Raw genomic sequence first — 9,322 nt, forward strand, 5'->3', positions numbered from 1 at the left:
GCTCCCACCTGCCCTGGGGCTGTGAGCCCCCAGGCGTGTGGTCGTGTCCTGTGCAGGCCCACACGAGCGGTCACGGACGGTGCACCCAGACAGGACGGTGCATGAGCCACGTGGCTCCAACACACAAGGCTTTGTGTGTGCACATCAGTGCGTGTGCGCAGGTGTGAGCCTGTGCACGAGAGCGGAGCTGGAGGCAGGGCTCCATCGGCGCTTCTTCCCACACCTGCCCACGCCGCCCTGGCCGTGGTGAGGGAGCTGGCGCCTCGGGCGCCCACAGAGCCAGGGGTTCCTGTCAGTGCTGACCAGGCCGCCCACTTGTGGGCGCTTCAGGGTGAGGGGGGCTGGGGGTCCTGCAGCGCTCTCATTCACACACTCACACCCATGTACACACTCACTCGTCGCAGGCAAGCAGGCACGCTTACACACTCACGCCTGCAGACATGCACACTCACACCCGCCCACCTGCATAGACTCATAGGTACCCACTACACACGAACACACGTGCACTGAAACACACGTGTACGCTCACACAGGCTCACACTCAGACATCCGCACACACGTGCACTCATTCTCACACACGCCTGCCTGCTCTCAGACGTGCTCACACACACGGACTCACGTGTATTCACACACACACACGGGCACACACGTGTACACACACACACGCCGCCGCGCCGCGCCCCGCCCCGGGTCCGCCCGACGGCGGGCTGAGACCCCCGGCCCGGCGGCGAGGCTCAGGCCCGCACGGAGCCCGGCGGGCACGCCCGTGGGCCAGGCCCTGCGCCTCTCGGGGTGCCCACAGCCCCGACGTGGGGCCCGGCGCCCCGCCCCCGTCGCGGCGGAAGACACGGCGGCTCACAGCCTCGCCGCCCGCAGCGGCCGCGAGGGGGCGCCCCGGGCCCGGCTCCCCTCTCGCTTTCCCGTCCCCTCCCCTTCCCAGAACCTCTCCCCGAGGAGAGCGGAACCGCGCCTCTCCCGCGGAGGCCGCTGGCCGGCCCCGCCAGAGGCAGGGCGGGGGTCCGCCCGCGCTGGGGCCCCCGGGACCCCGAGGCTCCTCAGCGCCCCGCCGGGCCCCCCGCCCCCTCCCCACGCGCGCGCGCGCGCCCGGCACCCGGACGCCAGGGCCCCCCGGGAGCGCGGCGCGGGCGCGAAGGCTCACCCCACCCTGGGCCCTCCGGCCGGCCGCAGGCTGAGCCGCGCAGGACGTGGGGACAGGGGTGTCCCCTCTGGGCTCCCGCCTGCCCCGTCCGGCTGAGGGCTCTCCCCTCGAGCGCCCAGGGCCAGCGTCCCGTGCGCCCCCGCTCCCCGCACAGCAGGGCCTCCCTGAGCCGCTCTACCGGCGCTGGCGCTGGGCCGGCAGCACCTCCCGAGCCCCCAGCCCCAGGGCCGCCCCACTGACCTGGCGGCGCTGACCCAGCACATGGCTCTCTTCCGGCCCGGCGACGGCTTGGGGGCAGGTGTCCTGGGGCCCAGGCAGGCCATGTGGCTCAGGGGCCACGGGGCTGGGCTTCGGCCCGCATCCCCCAGGCAGGGGAGGCCGGGTGCCCCGCGCAGCCCAGAGAGCGGCCTGCCGGCTGAGCCCGCGGAGCCCTCCTGCTGACAGCTGCCTGCTGCATCTGCGGGCCGTGGCCTCCAGGGCTTCCTCCCCGACCGGGACTTCCTGTTGCCGGCCCCCTGGGCAGCCCCGGGTAGCCAGAACTTCCTGCCTTCCACCCTTCGAGGTCCTGAGGCCCATCTGAGGCCCAGCGCTGCGCCCAGTCAGGGCCGTGTGGCCTGCTGCCTTTCAGCCGTGCCCACCGCGGCCAGAGACCACGGCTCGCCAGGCCCTGGGACGAGGCCAGCTGTGGCCCCTGGGAGGAAGCTCCCTGCCAGTCCCCCCCACCCCCCCACCCCGGGCCACCGCTGTACACTTGGCTTCTTCCCAGCAAATCACTGAAGCCTCGAAGCCCAGGGCGTCAGGCCCAGCTTCCGTGACCACGGAGACAGCCCTGCAAGCAGCCGGTGCTTACGCCCCACACGGGGAGCTCACTACCTCCCCAGCGCGCTCCTGCCACCAGCACGGACGCTGCTGCCCAGCTCTGCCTTCCGAGGCCAGAGGGGCTGTGTCTCTTGTACCAGGAGCCTCTTGCGTTTCAAGGTGGGCACCTCTCTGTCCTTTGACAGCAAGGGACCAAGGGACAGGTTCCAAGCCCGGGCCCAGGCATCACCCCATCACCTGTGCTCCACCTCCCCCAGGCCTTTCTGCCCCACCCCATCCCCCCAGGCCAGGCGCAGCCTCTGTGACAGAGCTGGGCTCACACACCCCCAGTGATCGCCACTCACTGCTGCCTCTGAGAACACCTGGCTTGCTAGAAAGCACTTACCACCTGAGTGGCAAACCACACACCTGTCACTGCAGGGGCCCTGCCTGGGTCCCTCCTGGGCCTGCTTTGCCACTCCAAGCTGGGCTTCCTCCCCCGCCTGGATCCACAGCCGGGAAGCTGGGGGCAGGGATTCAAGCCCAGGCTGCTTGGTGCTGAGCCCCAGGCCCCCCGGCCTCTCCTCCCCTGAGCTTGGGTCTCAAGGTCACACCTCTTCCAGGGAGGACAGGACCAGCTGGAGGAAGGAGTGCTTTGGGGCCTCACCACAGCAGGATTTGAGGGTGACAGAGGCCACAGACCACAGGGTCCTCGGGCATTGCAAAGGCCTCCCCCTGCCCACCAGGTTTACCAGGGCACAGCTCCCGCAGGCAGCGGTGCCAGCACCTGGTTAGCCTGCATACCTGTGTGTCAGGCCCTGAGGGAGGTGGCCCCTGGGCTGGGGGCCTCCATCTCCCACTGTGTACACAGCCCCAGACCCCTGCCAAGGCCCCCGCACCACAGTTTGGGGTCTGAGATTACCTGCTGTCTCCTGCAAGATGGGGAGCTTGGGCTTTTGTGTCCTCAGGGTTGGCACAGTGACCCTGGCCTCCCCAGCCTGTGTTGGCTTCAGTGCCCTTGGTGGCCGGGGGCAGACCGTGCCGGAAAGCTGACCACAACAGGTAGACTGATGGTGGCCAGGGGGAGCTTTAGTGGGGCCTCCTCCCCTTCCCCTTTGCAGCCTGCCCAGAATGGGGGGAGGGCCCCCAGTCAGACTCAGCTGGGCACCCAGCCCACCTCTGTCCTTTGCCAGCTGTGGGTCTCAAGCTACTGATTTAGCCTCTCTGAGCCTTAGTTTCTTCATCTGTGAAATGGGTGCTGAGGGTTGAGATAAAATAGCAGGTGAGGAGCCCCTGGGGCTTGGGCAGCGGGACAAGACAGTAGAGCAGTTCTGGGACGGGGCAGGAGCTGCAAGGGGCTGTGGGGTCCAGAGGAGTGCCCAGCAGGCACTAGATCAGGGAAGGCCTCCAGGCAAGGGGGCCAGGTTTGACGGAGAAGGAGTTTGCTGGGGCAGGGGTGGCCTGAGGAAGTCAGAGGCTGGGCAGCAAGGTGGCCGGAGACAGGGAGGCTGGGTGGTGGGGGAGGGTGTGGGTGCAGGCCTGCGGATGAGAACTGCCAGCAACTGGGAGCCTCTGGCTCTCCCTGGGACGTCCCATCCCTCGCTGGACAGACAGAAGGATGGAAGAATGGATGAGGAGGCCTGGGGTCACGGCAGGAGCCAGAGCGTCCCCCTGCCCCTGCCCCAGAAGGGCCCCGAAGCACTAACCACAGCAGAGGTGGAAGCAGGCAGAGGGCCACACCTGCCGGAGCCCTGGCTCAGCACGGCGATGCCACCGTAGGCGGAGTCATGGCCCCGCACAGAGGAACAGGGCCTTCCATGGAAGTCAGAGCGCCGTTGGCCCCTTTCCCAACCCTATTCCCTCTGGGAGGCTGAGGTCAAGATTCCCAGGCTGCTTTGTGATCTCCCATCTCCCGAGGTAGCGTTTCATCCCTGCAGCAAATAACGCTGCGATTCACATTCCTGAAACAGAGGCCATTCAGGGCCCCCTCCTCCAACAGTGGGAGCTCCAAGACGTTCCATGTTGTGCTGAGAACAGCCAGCATCCAAGCAGCAAGATGTCCCTGACTTAGGCAGCTGTGGTCTTCCACCCCACCCTCCCCAGTGGCAGCTCCTCCCCCCGCTCCCAGGGCGGGCTGGGGGCGGGGGGCTCTAAGTCCCAGGCTCGGGGACCCCCCCCACCATGCCAGACGCAGGACACTTACCAGGGTGGGTGAGACTAGCCAGCCGACTGAGCAGGGGCCAAGGAACAGCCTGAAAGAGAGGGAGGGAGAGCCTTCTGGGTCCCTGGGGTCCTCAGCCTGCTCCGCAGCGAGGCCGACACCCATCGCAGCAGCACCCCCGCTGCAGTGGCCCGGGGAGCCTGCCCCGCCCTGGTGTTCACAGCCCACTCACCCGTGCTGACCATGGGGACTCCGGGCTTCGAAGAGCAGGGCACTGGCCGGGCCCATGGCCAGGGAACAGAGGTGCGGGGACCGGAACCACGTCCCCGGGAACCCCAGCCTGGGCTCTCCCGCAGTCTCCCAGGGCCCCGTGCTCAGCCTGGTGTCCGCCTGTTGCCTTCGTGCCAAGGAGGGCCTGCCAGGCTCAGGGAGGGCCTTGTGCCCAGGGAAGGGTGGCTGGCACCTCTACTCGTGAAAACCTCAAGCGCTCAAAATAAGAGGCTTTGCATCAGTCCCTTGTAAATGGCCCAGGGCCACCCGCAGCCAGCCTAGGACCCGCCTACTTAGTCCCCACCCTCCCGGGCCAGGGCCACGAGCCCTTCCCCTCTGAGCCTCACTCCTCTCCACGCAGGGCTGTGAGGATTCCCGGGAACTCAGTCCTGGGCGCCATCCAGCTGGGCAGAGGGAGCAGGTGGCACAGAGGGCAGGGTCCCGCCAGGGTCACCCAGTGTAGTGGGCTGCATGGGGGCCCCCAGAGACATATGTCCAAGCCCTGGTTCCTAGGAACTAGGATGGTGACCTTATTTGGAAAAAGGATCTTTGCATATGCAATGGAAGATCTCACTTCGGTTTAGCCAGATGGGCCACCCTAAATCCAACAACAAGCGTCCTTATAACAGACATAAGAGAAGGGAAAAAACTCGGAAAAAGAGATCAGACTTGTGGTTTCCAGAGGCACTGGGTGGAAGGAGGGGGCGTTGGAGGTGGTCAAAAGGTGCAAACTTCCAGTTATGAGATAAGTCCTGGGATGTAATTACACCACTGTGATTGTAGCTAAGGGTGCTGTATGATATGCAGGAACGTTGTAAAGAGTAAATCCTAAGAGTTCTCATCACAAGGAAACATTTTTTCCTTTTTTCTTTTCATTGTATCTCTATAAGAAGATGGATGTTAGCTGGACCTATTGTGGTCATCATCTCACAATACACGCAAATCAACCATCATGCTGTGTGCCTTATACGTAGACATGAAAAGAGAGAGAGAGAAGACACAGAGGAGAGGGTGACGTGAAGACAGAGGCAGAGGCTGCACTGAGGAAGCCACCAGAAACTGGGAGACACAAAGAAGGAAGGAAGGATTCTCCCCGGAGCCCCTCGAGGGGGCCTGGGCCTGCTGACACCTTGATTTTGGAGTCTGGCCACAGGACGGTGAGAAAAAATTTCTGTTTTTTTCAGCCCACAGCTTGCGGTACTTTGCTAGGGCAGCCATGGGAAACGATTCTACACAGGGACTTGTGGAAGGTCTTCTCCTGGATGAACGCACAGTCAATATGAAGTCCTGGTGAGCCCTGCAGGGTGAGGCCTGCGCTGTGTGAGGCCCCTGTGGGCATCCTGTTGGGTGGGCTAAATCTGAGGGGCCTCCCTGGGTGGCCACAGCCTCCTGCAGGCCTGGCTCATGCACCCCGCCCTCCCAAGCATGGGGTTGGAGGCCACGCCCAGCCCACACCCACCAGGCTTGCCAGACCCCGCTCCTGGCCCTGGTTCACACCGCTGCCCAGCCCTTCCTCGGCTGTCCAGCTATTTCCCCCTCGAAGCAGAGGCCAGGCTGGTTCCCTGGCTGAGTGTGTGGGGTCTGCCCCCTGCTTGCTGCCCTGGGCCCGGGACTCTTGCCGCTGTCACACACAAGCACTGTGCCCCAACCTCAGGACGTGCAGTCTCCACCACCTGCAAATGACGTCCTCTCCAACAAACACTTCTCCATCCTCTGCAAACAGAACCATCTAGAACCTCACCCCTTTCTCTGCAATCTCCACATCAGCAGCACAGCCTGGCCCACCAGGGTGTCACATGTGTGTCCCTAGCAGTCCCCATGGGCCTGGGTCCCACTCCCTCCCCAGAGCCCAGTGCCTGGCCCACAGAAGGGGCCAAGAGACAGATGCGTGGGTGGATAGAGGGGTTCAGTGTCATGTCTACACACATGGCCATCCCCCTGACATGGCTATACCAGCACAGACTTGGACTGTCCTTCAGAGGCAGAGTGAAGAACTAATTGGACCCCCAGCAAGAACTGATATCCAGTGGCTGCAGCAAAGTCCCATCGTCCCAAGATCCCTGCCCGGTGAGGTAAGCACCGGCCAGCACTGGGTGAGCACTAGGGTCTCCTCATTGCAATACAGAGAACAGGCCAGCCTCCCCAGAAGGCAGCAGTGTGCTGGAGTCTAGGAGGCCCCCAGGGGCTTCTCAGGGCTGCTCAGGGTAGAGGCGAGAGGCAGTCCAGCCACTCCTGTGTCAGAGGCAAAGGGAATTCGGGGACGTGCAGGAAGAGGCCCATATGCACAGCTGCCCACGCGGAGCCTGGGCTTCTGGGGTGGTGGCCAAATGGGGGCAGGGGTTTGGTTTCTACTCTGGGACCCTCGGCCCTCGAGCTCTGTCCCCACAGAGGACTCATAAAGCCCACACATCCCTGGATGCACCCCCGCCCCATAGCAAGTCAAGGCCTTCCTCCCCAGGCCTGGAGTCTCTGCCTATAGCAAACATTCCCAAACTGGGCAGCATCTCTCAAGGGCGGGGTCAAGGCCTGGCTTAGCCTGCGGCGCAGAGTTGGGGGCCCTCAAAGAGAGCCGGGGGCCCTCAAAGAGAGCCGGGGCTGCCACAGGCCCTGCACCAGGTGCCGGACACACTCAGTGGAGCCCTGGACAGGAGGGAGCTCGGGCCTGGCCAGGAAGGAGCAGCATATGGGTGGGAGGGAGGACGGCTGGGTCCCTGTCCTCAGGGACGAGGTCCACGGCAGGCCGTGGTGAGCGGCGGGTGGGTCTGGGGGCAGCGCAGGCTTGCATTGTCACTCTCCTGCCTCAAACCACAAGTGAGCAGAGGCGTTTCAGGATTCACACTTCAGTTCATCATGACACTGACAAGTTTCCACTTTTTAATTGCTTGAGAGAAAAACTCTCCAGAGTGCTGACGTGGAGGCCGGGTCCACCCCCACGTTCCTGGCCCTGTGGATGCTCGCTGCTGCGCACCACAGCCAGCGCGGGGCCCCTGGGCCCCCGGCCCCGCCCGCCAGGACAGGGCTGCTCCCCCACGGGACCCTGGCAGGCAGGAGGGCGCAGTGGTGAAGGCACAGGCTTCACTGGGGACAGGACAGCCTCAATGCTAACCGTGTGGCCCACCCTGAGCCCATTTCCTCGTGTGAACAGTGGGCCCACGGCTCCGGTGTGGGGCTGTCCCTAGGACCACCAGGCATGGCTGGGGGGCAGGGTGACTCCAGGGGTTCTGTCGGCCACGCCATCATCACCATCACGTCAGGAAGGGAGAATGTTCTCCTGAACTGCCCCTGCTCAAAGCCAGGCGACACCTTCCCGTCCTGCCCCCGACGGGTCTGGACCCCTGCGTAGTCTCTCCTCCCGGCTCACCACTGGCCCCATCTGAGCCACGTTCCCAGGGTTGGAAATTCCACCCAAAAGTAACAGACACCTTTGCCCGGCGACGTGCTCGGGCTGGAGGGACGTTTCTCTTTCCCTCGGCCCCACTCCTGCCTCTGCGGCCCCACATCCAGACCCACTACCTGCACACACAGCGCCTGCCCCTCTCCTACGTGGGCTCTGCCCACAGGCAGGATCCCTCTCCCAGCTCCTAGGAGAGGCTCCATCCCTCTGCCAGCCACACACCAACGGCAGCATTTTCAGCCAGTCTGTTGACTATCCGTCCCTCGGTGGGGAGAGGGGAACATGACAGCCACTCTGTGTGTCTGTCCCCTGCAGTGTCCCCAGCATGAGGCTGGCCCTGGGCGCCCCCTGCCGCAGGAGCAGATCCCACCCCGCTAGCTGGATACTCCCACGACGCATGGGGTCCAGTCATGGAGCTCGTTGACTGAATTAAACCATTCACCTCGCCCCAAACACCCCCACTGCTCCATCCCTGGGGGGCCTCTGGCTGCAATGAGATGCCCAGTGCAGGGGCTCTGCCACCCACTGAGCAAGGCCGGAACACCCCCGGAGCGACCTGGGCCAGGCACTTGACCTCTCGCAGCCTCACTGTCCTTGTCCACAAAGCAAGGCCAGCAGCCACCACCAGCAGGGCGGGTGTGGGGCCCGGACGACACACGTTCACGCCCTGAGCGCCCGGCGGGCCGCGCCCCAGGCACACCAGGCCGCCTGGGCCTGCTGCCCACCCTCCAGGGGCCAAGGGCGTGTGGCTGGGCTGGAACCTGCTGAGCCCCTTTGTCAGGTCGCCCAGAAGGGGACAGACCGTCTCCTCGAAGGTCAGAGGCGCCAATTCCTGACAGACGAGGAACCCACAGATGGCAGGACGTCCCCAAACCCAACCTGCTCCACCCTCTTCCCAGCGGCCACTGTTCACGCTCCTTGGGTCCCTCAGCACAGCAGACAGAGCCTGGTCCTGCCCTCAGCGGAAGGCCTGGTCCCTGACCCCAGCCCCGGGCCTCAGGAGCGCAGGCTACCACCAGCCAGACCCCCCTGGGGACACGCGCACGTGTCACATGCACGTCCTGTGGGGACGGACTCCCCACTTGCTGAAGCCAAGGCAGGGGGGTCGCGAAGGCTGCGGGCGCTTTCCTGCCTACAGTCAACCTCTTGTGACAGGAGGGCCAAGCCAGTGGGCCAGGGCAGGGGCACCCTCTGGGAACGTCCAGCCGTGCCCAGGTGTCAGCCCCATGGCGCACGCAGCCCCCAGCTGCCGCCTCCTGCTCTCCCAATGAGGAAACAGGCTGCGTGGGCTGCAGCGGCGGACACCTCGCCAGCACTGCCCATGTGGCCCAGAGCTGGGGCCACCTCTCCTACACCACGCAGCCTGGCACTTCCTGCCAAGCCTGGCTCTGAGGGGAGTGAGGAGGAGGAGCCCAGGGCCTACTCTCGGGAAGGATGCTGGCTCCCGCCTGGCAGAGAACCCACAAGCCCAGAGGGCAGCTGGAGGAGGGCCCCGGGGCTCTGGGCAGAAGGCTGGGGCACACAGGGGTGGGACACATGG

The sequence above is a fragment of the Hippopotamus amphibius genome, chromosome 13, assembly GCF_030028045.1.
Source record: "Hippopotamus amphibius kiboko isolate mHipAmp2 chromosome 13, mHipAmp2.hap2, whole genome shotgun sequence".
NCBI classification, from domain to species: Eukaryota; Metazoa; Chordata; class Mammalia; order Artiodactyla; family Hippopotamidae; genus Hippopotamus; species Hippopotamus amphibius.